Here is a 9,767-nt window from a genome sequence, read left to right on the forward strand (position 1 = left end):
AACCATAAACTATAACTATAAAATTACACATTTAAAAATTATAATTATAAAAAACATAAAACTCACCTGGACTCTTCAATTATAGAAATGTGCTATCATCAGTTGTAACAAATGTTCAATACCATTGCAGCATGTTGGTTGTGGGGCAGTGTTTCAGTTTGCTAAAGCTGCTGGAATGCAATATACCAGAAATGGGTTGGCTTTTAACATGGGAATTTATTAGTTTACAAATTTACAGTTCTAAGGCCATAAAAAATGTCCCAGTTAAGGCATCAACAGGACGATACCTTCTCTGAGGACAGACTGCTGACATCTGGGGTTCCTCTGTCAGATAGCAAGGTGCATGGCTGGCGTCTGCTGCTCCTTTACTCATGGGTTTCATTGCTTTCAGCTCCTGGTTCCAGTGGCCTCTTCTCTGAGCTTTCATGGGTCCTCTCAGCATCTCTGGGGTTTTTCTCTCTCAGCACTCTCTCAGTGCTTCTCTCCTTTGTTCTCCCATAAAGGACTCCAGTAAAATGATTAAGACCCACCTTGAATGAGATGGGTCACATCTCCATTGAAATAACCTAACCAAAATTTCTCACCCACAACAGGTCTGCACCCACAGGAATGAATTAAAAGAACATGGCCTTTCTGAAGTACAGAGCTTCAAACCACCACAGGTGATACATGGGGATCCTGTGTTTTATGCATCATTGTTCTATAAATCCACAACTTGTCTAATAAAAAAATAGAAAAAAAGTCTCAATAAATTTCAAAGAACTTAGTTCATAATATTATTTTGTCCATGAAAAGATTAAGCTAGAAATCAATAACAAAGGTAACTAGAAAATCCTAAAATATTTTCAAATAATTCAATACATTTATATTTTTACATAGTTACTGGTATAGTTCCTTAAGTGCTAATTATTCAATATCCATTTCAGTAAAGCATTACACTTCTCTCCTGCTAAAAGTCTAAGGACAAATGGACATGTATCAACCAAGCAAACTTTTCTCCAAACCACATGAACAAATGATGATCTTTTGTGTAGTCAAGAGGGAGGATCCTGTCAAACTCATAACTTATATTTTAAAAAATGCTGCTATCCATTATTTCATCTCTTTGTGTCTGCTTCTGGATGTTTAGATTCTTTGTCCTTATTCCAACAAACATGTTTCTGGGAAAAAATATTCATCTATGATATACATAAATACATATGTTCACACACACGTGTGTGTGTGTGTGCATGTGTTATAGGGAGTGTTTATGGATAACACATAAATATTTCATCCTCCACAAATAAAATTATGGAATAAGGTAGAACACCAATCAATGAATCAAGTTTTCTAGGTATAGGTATGCAATGGGCCTTGAAGTTTTATTCATAAAAGAAAGAATAACCATGTACTTTAGAAAATTATTAATTTTTGTGTATGTTTGAATTGAGGTTACACTATTCAATTTATTAAAAATACATCAATACCCATACTTGGTTTGCATATAATATATGAGATTATACAGCTAAAGGGTCATAGAATTTCAGTCTTGGAGGGGGAAATGACATCAGGGAAATTTAATTTATCTCACAAATTTTATAGTTGAGAAATATATAGTCATGTAGTGAATTCCTCAGCAATGTCTCAGGTTTTTGGTGTTTTTAAAGAAAGTTTCAACTTAAAATGCATTATTATCTTCAATTAGATATTTGGAGAAAGACCTAGATTAAGGCCTTTTGTAGGAGATCTTCCTGGTTTATAGTCAGCAAGCGAAGTGCCATCTATAGCTGTAACATAGACATGATTTGTTTCAACTTATTTAAAAAGGGATGTGATGATTCACATCAGTAATATAAAAAATCGGCCTACCAATTAAATCCAAGATAGCTTTAGGTGTATTTAATAGACACAATATAAATGAATTACTACTAAAATCTCGGAATATTATACCTTAAGTATGCGCTGACTAACCTTGCCAGGCAAAATTAAGTCTTATGTAATTGAAGCCAACAGGAGTAAAACATTGGCTCAAAGTCAATTTGTTTGATAAAATGGAAGCCAGGCAGTTCCTAACTGCTTTTACTGAAAGCCTTTTCACTTTTCTCCCTTCCACTGCTGAAGCTAAATGAGCAAAGAGATAAAAGTCAAATGTATCCAAACTATATTTCCCTATGACATTGTATTCTGCTGAAACTGATAAATTGAACAGTGAGGAGCATTGCTGATATGTCTTTACTTTTAAGAGTAAATGAAACAATAAAGCGGAAAAGCCCCTGAGTCCATTCTGATTTGTACAGGCAGAGAACTATTTTTTACTAACATTAATGTCTACCTAATGATTTAAATTCTCTGTACTGGCTAATCATATTCATGGACATTATAGAAATGTCTTAATCAAATTTGCAGTAGATTGCAAAATAAAATGGAAACATCTTGGAATAACTTTCAAAGAACTGTATAGACATAGACCAAATGCCAGAATTAAATTTTATATGTTATTAAAAATTTGCATCTAGATCAGGACTTCTCAACCCCAGCACTGTTGATGGTTTGGGCTGGATAATTCTTTGTTGTGTGTCTGTCCTTTTATTGTGGGTATGTAGCACATCCCCGGCCCCTACCCACTAGATGCCAGTAGCTCCCCCTTCCCTAGTAGGTAACAAGCAAAATGTTTCCAGTGACTGGTGAACATTCCTCTGGGGAGGGGGAATGAGGATTAAATCACACACACTCACACACACACACTCACACACACACACATAGACCCACACACTTCTAGAACCACTGCTGGAAATGTAATCCTTGCCTGGGTCAGGATAAGCCTGCCTTGTGACATTTTCAGCTATGCCTAATTGCTGTTTTCCTTTTAAAGAGGGACTGAGGCTAGGGCTTGTCTCAGTGCTGTGATTTTGTCCCATACTGGGTTTATGATCTACTTTGCCCCATGTCCAGCTCACTCCATTCAGGTATAATTTTTCTCAGGGTTGCTGCTCTCTTTTCCACAACTGTTCCTTGGCTCCTCAGGTCTTCCTTCAAAGACCTAATCTTTCAAGTGTGTCACAAATGCGTGACTTTCTCAGCTCCACCTCTGGCCGGCCACCGACTCAGCTTTTGCCCAAGTGTGCAAGAGCATTTCTCACCTCTGCTACAAAGATGATGCGATGAAGTCTAAAATCCTAGCTCAACTTGGAATGTCCTTTGATTCTTCCTTCTCTTCCTTCTTTTCTCTATCTATAAAGGCACAAGGATTGTAGGATTGTGCCTTTAGGAGATGAGATTATAGTCTAGCCTAAGTTTTTGCACAACCACTGATGTTGCCATCCTTTGTCACACCTCCCTGTAGTTGGGGATGCTATTTAGGCAATTGGTTCTAAAACTCGAGAGTGTGTTAAAATCATCAGGAGAACTCATTAAAATGCAGATTATGGGGACCCACGCCCATATTTTCTGAATCAGTATGTCTTGGGTAAGGCAGAAAACATGCATTTCTAATAAAGTCCCACATGATGCAGATGCCCCTTTTCAGATGACTCCCCCTGGGGACCACCCACTGGGGACCACTGCTTTAATCAAGCAGGTGATGATAGATTATTTCTCTCCATGGAGTATGTGCATAACTTTTAATATTTAAAACTTTCAATGGCTAAATGTACAGTAAAGTAGAAGTTAATCTGAAATGATACAGCTCCATTCATCTCTGCGAAGCCACTCAGTGATTTAGATTTAAGGGAAAGTCCTTTTCCAGAGAATCAAGAAAATTCTGTATTAGGCATTATATTAGCAAATAGCACAAATAGCTTATCCTGATATTTGGGGACCTCTGTCCTAGGATATTTCTGGGTGCGGATGTCAGTGTGAATCATCTGTAGTGTCTGCTATAGATTGAATCATGTCCCCTTCGAACATGTTCAAGTCCTACCCCCGGACCTGTGGGTGTGAACCAATTTGTAAATAGGACCTTTGAAGGTGTCGCTAGTTAAGGTTAGGCCAGAGTGAGCCAGGATGGGCCTTAGTCCAATATGACTAGTCTTTAAAAGGAGAGGAGTAGGAGACAAATGGCCATGTGACTGAGGTAAAGACTGACTTACGGATTTTCATTAAGCCATCACCAGAATGCTATAGACGTTAGAGAAATCTCGCCCTTCTATCATCTTGATTCTGGACATCTAGCCTCTATAATTGTGAGACAATAAATTTCTGTTTAAATACTTCTGTCTGAAGCATTTATTGTAGCTATCCTGAAAAACTAAGGCACCTTCTCATTAAGTGGCAATTCCCATGTAGGTTATTTGAGTAACATATGATTAGAAAGAGAAATGCTGCGATACCCCAAAGGGCTTGCCCCACTTGTTGTTACATATGATAAAGCTGTTGCTACTCCTGATAATTCAAAACTAACACTATCAATGCACGTTACATTTAAAGAACATTTATTGCTCACGTGCTAGGTGGTATGCACTGAGCTATTTTAGGAAAAAATGTGGTAGATATCGTCATCATCATCATCATCATCACCATCATCATTATTTCATTTTGAAGAAAAGTATATTTAAAGTTAGGGAGTTCTGGTACCTCTATAAGTCTATTCTGGTAATTAACTTGTTTTCTAAAAGATGGAAACATTGTTTTCCTCATTATACAAATGATAATATACCTTGGGAGACTTTTCTGTTTAGAATTTTGCAATTCCAAGACTTACCTGGTTGCTAATATTTAAATTAAATGTGAGAATATGATCTATCAGCATGCTCGATGCTCATTTTATTTTTCAGGAAATCAATGTGAGATCTGTGAAAAGAAGGTAAATAACATTCTTCAACATTTTAAACTACCCACTTACCAGTATCCTTGTAACCACAAATCTAGAGAGGAAATAAACCAAAATCAGCAGGCTTTCCTTCAAATTCCCAAATGGCTTTTCATATTGAAAAAGATTTAAAAAAAAAAAAAAAGAAAAGAAAAATGATTCCTTGAGAGCAAGTGACATCATTAGTTTTTGTTGTCACTTAGCCTCCCTCCTCAGGTAACTTAATTCTGCTCTTGGGGACGAGCACACCTGTTTTCTCTCTCTGGCTGGCCTTTCCTGCAGATAACACCAGCAGCATCTGCTTTCCTGCCAACAATGTGCCTTTTTCCCCTACTTCCCAAAACAGAGCCCAAACTCGCTCATTCCCTCTGAAGTCACCAGGCTAATAATACATTTTCCGTTCTGTGATATCTTTAGCTATATAAGCACCACCACGGCAGGGGAGGGTAAGCAGTCTCATGTCCTTTGCCCTATGTACTTCCACTTACGGTGTCCTGACGAAGATGAGAGTTGTGAAATGCTTGTTTTGGTGATGGTTTCACTCTGTGTATTGCTGACAGTCCATGAAACAAATATATATTTGCCTTTGATGGCTAGGTGAATGCATCAAAGATGAAAGGAATTGAGGAAGTTGTTCAAATAATTCTAAAAACAAAGCTGCTTAGTCATCTAGAGAGATCGTGGACAGGAAGGAAGTTTGAGACTAATCTGAAGCTTTGCAATGTGACCCATTCTGAATAGTGGAAAGATAACAAGCCAGAGGGAAGGAAACGCTGTGTGGGAGGTCTCACAGCATGTCACACCAGCAAATAACTGAGCAGTCTAGAATCCATTTCAATTTGTAATATCCTTTGATTCTTCCTTTTCTTCTTTCTTTCTCTTTCAAACATGGATTCAGACTTTAAGGAAATTTAGTCTGGAAATGCTTCCACTCATCCAACTTCAGCTACCCCCTAGGGTCCTAGGTCTCTGTGTGCAGCTGGGGAACTCCTTGAGGTCTCCAGGAACCTTTCAAGAAGTCCTCAAGGATAAAACAATTTTCAAAGTAATGCAAAGATGTTATTTTTCCCTCTTTCTCTCACAAGTGGACAATGCAGTTTATCAGAGGCTATGGTGCATACATTGCAACAAAGTGAGAGAAGCTGCAGCTTTGAGATGCAAGCTATTTTATGTTATGACAGATTATAAAAGAGATCTGCAGAGTGGGCAGCAATGCCACTCTTATCAATGCATTTCTTGCTTTGTAAAATATTTTGTTAACATAAAATATGTTGTTTATGCTAACCTTTAAAGAGTTTACTTTTAAATGAATTATTTAGTAAATACATTTTAATTTTATTTATTTGTTTATTTATTTTTATTAAAGCACTTGTAGGTGTACAGAAAAAAGAATGTAGGAAGTACAGTGTTCCCATATATCCCCCACTCATGCACACACCCAGTTTTCCCTATTATTAACACTTTGCATTAGTGAGGTAACTTTGTAACAATTGGGGAACTGATATTATTAAAATTACATTTTTAACTATAGTCCATAGTTTACATTAGAGCTTACTCTTTGTGTTATACAATTCTGTTTTCTTTCTTTCTTTGTTTTTTGATTTTTATTCTGGTAATGTATATGCACCATAAATTTTCCCATTTTAACCACTTTCAAGCGTACAATTCAGTGGTGTTAATTCACATTTTAATTTCTATTATAGTTAAATTGATATATATATATACACACACACACACACACACACAAACCTATCTTTAAGAGTGACAGGGTTCATTCCACCAAAAAATTTGAGAACCACTGACATAGGAATCTGTGTATAGATTTTTATTTTTTAATGAATAGGCTATTTTCCCATCTCCATAATAAAAACATTCATTTATAGAAGTTGAGTTTCTAGCAACTGTTTCTCAAAGTGATAATCCCAAGTATTTATACCTTCAAATACAGGTAAATTAAACCCTAATGCTTACCTGGAACTTAAAAAAAATGTTTGTCAGAGATTGTCTCCCCACTACTATTTCTTACATGTAAATTACTTCATAGTTTCCTAACTGAGCTCCTCAATTTTCAGGTATCTGGCATTTCCTTTCAAGAAACCCCTTGCATTTTGGTAACACACTTTAATCCAGCTTCCTCTGACCAAACTTAGCAGAGAGAGTCTGTTTTCACAGGGAAGGCAATAAGCTCAGATCACCCTCCACCTCATATCTGCAGATAAAGGTAATCCTGGCTTCCGGAAGATGCAGTGATTCCAGTTGTCCTCAATGACATATAGAGAAGTAGTGCATTCTTACATGTTGCCAACCATTGCTATTAATATAGTATCTTACTGAAATTAGTACCTTATTGAACTCTCAAAACAACCTCACAGAGCTAGTTTTTTTCACCCATGTTTTGGAGAGAATTATGAGGCTCTGAAAAGTAATATAATTTGGATAACCTTTTCCCATAATAAGTGCTGAAGTTAGAATCTGTAACCTGTCCTGGTTCACTCTCAAATCCACCTTTTTCTGAAATGCAGTGCTGTACCTATATTTAGGAATGAAACCAATTAATCAGTGGAGGAATATCCTTTAATACTAACTGATAATGCTCTATAGAAAACACTGATATAACATAGAACATTAACATAGATTATCTGTTAACATAGATTAAAATGTCATTTTCCTGTTTTGCTTTTTTAAAAAATAAATATGCCTACAGAGGGAAAAAATAGTATATATATAGAAAGCTTGTTGAATAACTAATTATGAAGTGGATACCCATGTAACCACCCCAGAAGTCAAGGAATAGAATATTTCCAATGGCCCAGAAGCTTCCCACATGCCCTACCTCAGTCACAGCCCCTTCCCTCCCCCCAAAACAGATGCTACCCTGGCTGCGTTCTTCATGGTCATATTATTTTTTCTCACTATAATTTCATCATCTATGTATGCATCCCTACATGGTATAGTTTTAATTGGCCTTTTGCGTTTTAATTGCATAGAATTGTATTAAACATGTTTGTCTTGCTTTTTCACTCCATATATGGCATTTTTATTGTCAATGTTCTGTAGTATACTTTGTATGAATAAACTTCAGTTTATTCCAGTTTTGATGGATATTGCATTGTATACAATTTTCAGCTATTACAATGTTGCTATAAATATTTATGTTCATTTTTGCTACAAAAATATATACTGGTGCACAATTGCATTAATTTCCCTAAGACAGTGGTTCTAAAACATTTTGATCTCAGGGACCCTTTATAATACTACAAAATTATTAGAGACCACAAGGATCTTTCATTTATTTATTTTATATCTATCAATAATTGCATATTAGACATTAAAATAATTTGAAAATATTTATTGATCCACTGAAAATAGCAATAACAAATCCATTATATGTCAATATAACTTGCTTTTTATGAAAAATAATTATGATCATATTTTCAAAAAGAATGACACAAATATTGAAAAAATTGAAAATGGCAAAAATCTCTAATATTTGGCTTAAAAGAGGACGGCTAGATTCTGATATAGGCTTCTGCACTAAATTTGTTGCAATACACTGTTTTGGTTGAAATATATGAAGAAAACCAGTTCTAATGCAGATATGTAGCTGGAAAAGGGAGGAGTAACTAACGCCCATTTTTAATATGAATTTCCTGTTGCTATTTTTCTACCAAAAATTTTACTCTTAATATTTTAACTGTTTTCATAATTTGTTACTTCTAAGCATTTAAGTTTGTTAATTCTGTTCCTTTCTCCTCAGATTTGTCCCTGGGTTCAAAGTCCTCTATGCATCTATTGATTTAAAATGATATTCTTCTCATATTTTCATCTAAGACTTTAATAGTTTTTCTTTCCCCATTTTATAGCTAATTAATTCATCTAGTATTTATTTTTTAAGTATAGCAAGGGTGTTATGCATTGAATCATGCTCCCCGTAAAGACATGCTCAGGTTCTAACTGCTGGTCCTGTGAATGAGAGACCGTTGGTAAATGGGATCTTTTAGGGTAGTTAGTTAAGATGAGGCCACATTGGATTAGGGTGGGTCTTGATCCAATATGACTAGTGTCCTTAAAAGAGGAGGACGCCTGGACAGAGTCAGGAGGTGACAGCTGGGGGTGGGGCACGTGATGGAGGCAGAGATGAGTCACGGCTGGCCGGCAAGTCACCACCAGATGGCTACAGACCTCAGAGAATGCATGGCCCTGTGGCCCTGTGATTTTGGAGTTCCAGCCTCTACAGCTATGAGACAGGAAATTCCTGCTGCTAATTCTGTAGTTCTTTGCTACAGAAGTCCTAGCTCACTAAGACAGTGGAGTATTTTTAAATGATAGACAGTCACATATTTTGTTGAAATATCTCATTTAATGCACTTTCCACCTAAGGTTCTGTATACTTACATTTTATGTTAATGGACATTGAAGTCTATATTATGTGTATATTATGAACCTGAACACTTCAGACAGTAACTTAGTTGTCTTGAAATATTAAGTTTACCTCTACCAAATGAAAAAAAGAAAAGAAAGAAAGAAAAAAGAAATGCAAGATAATTTGAGTTTAAGTAGCAAAGAATAATGAAGGCACCAGTAGATTGACCAAGAAGTCCTCTTTTCTATTAGTGGAGAGTGATATTTAGTAATCTAGATTAAGAAAAAGAGGCTTTAGATGTGCTGAAGGTTGCCATGATATCATATCTTTTAGTTCCTTTCAGTGAGATGAGCAACAAAATATATTTTAAAATACCATGCGTTGATAGTTACATTTCCAATTCAAATGTACTATTATAGTGTTTTTTCCCCTAATCTTTTGATTTTACACTTTCTAGCTTTACCCTTTTGTGAAGACCTTGGTTTCTAAAAATACTAATATTTTACATCCATACTTTATCCTTCAATGTACATAATTTACAACACTAATAAACCTCTTAAACAATAAACCTACAGAGAGAAGTTTAACATTCCTTTGGATACTTTTGGTTCTTGAAAC

General features: G+C 35.8%; 1 long non-coding RNA gene across 1 annotated transcript; it reads right to left on the reverse strand.

Annotated features, from left to right (window-relative positions):
* Window positions 1–1,719: 1,719 nt before the first annotated feature.
* LOC119524348 lies at window positions 1,720–5,390 on the reverse strand. The gene is made up of 3 exons (XR_005214796.1): window positions 5,275–5,390; window positions 4,679–4,767; window positions 1,720–1,766 (listed from the first exon to the last, which is right to left on the reverse strand). It is a non-coding gene; the product is annotated as an uncharacterized LOC119524348 (long non-coding RNA).
* Between the last annotated feature and the right edge of the window lie 4,377 nt (window positions 5,391–9,767).

This window comes from Choloepus didactylus (assembly GCF_015220235.1).
Source record: "Choloepus didactylus isolate mChoDid1 chromosome 5 unlocalized genomic scaffold, mChoDid1.pri SUPER_5_unloc1, whole genome shotgun sequence".
Taxonomy (NCBI): domain Eukaryota; kingdom Metazoa; phylum Chordata; class Mammalia; order Pilosa; family Megalonychidae; genus Choloepus; species Choloepus didactylus.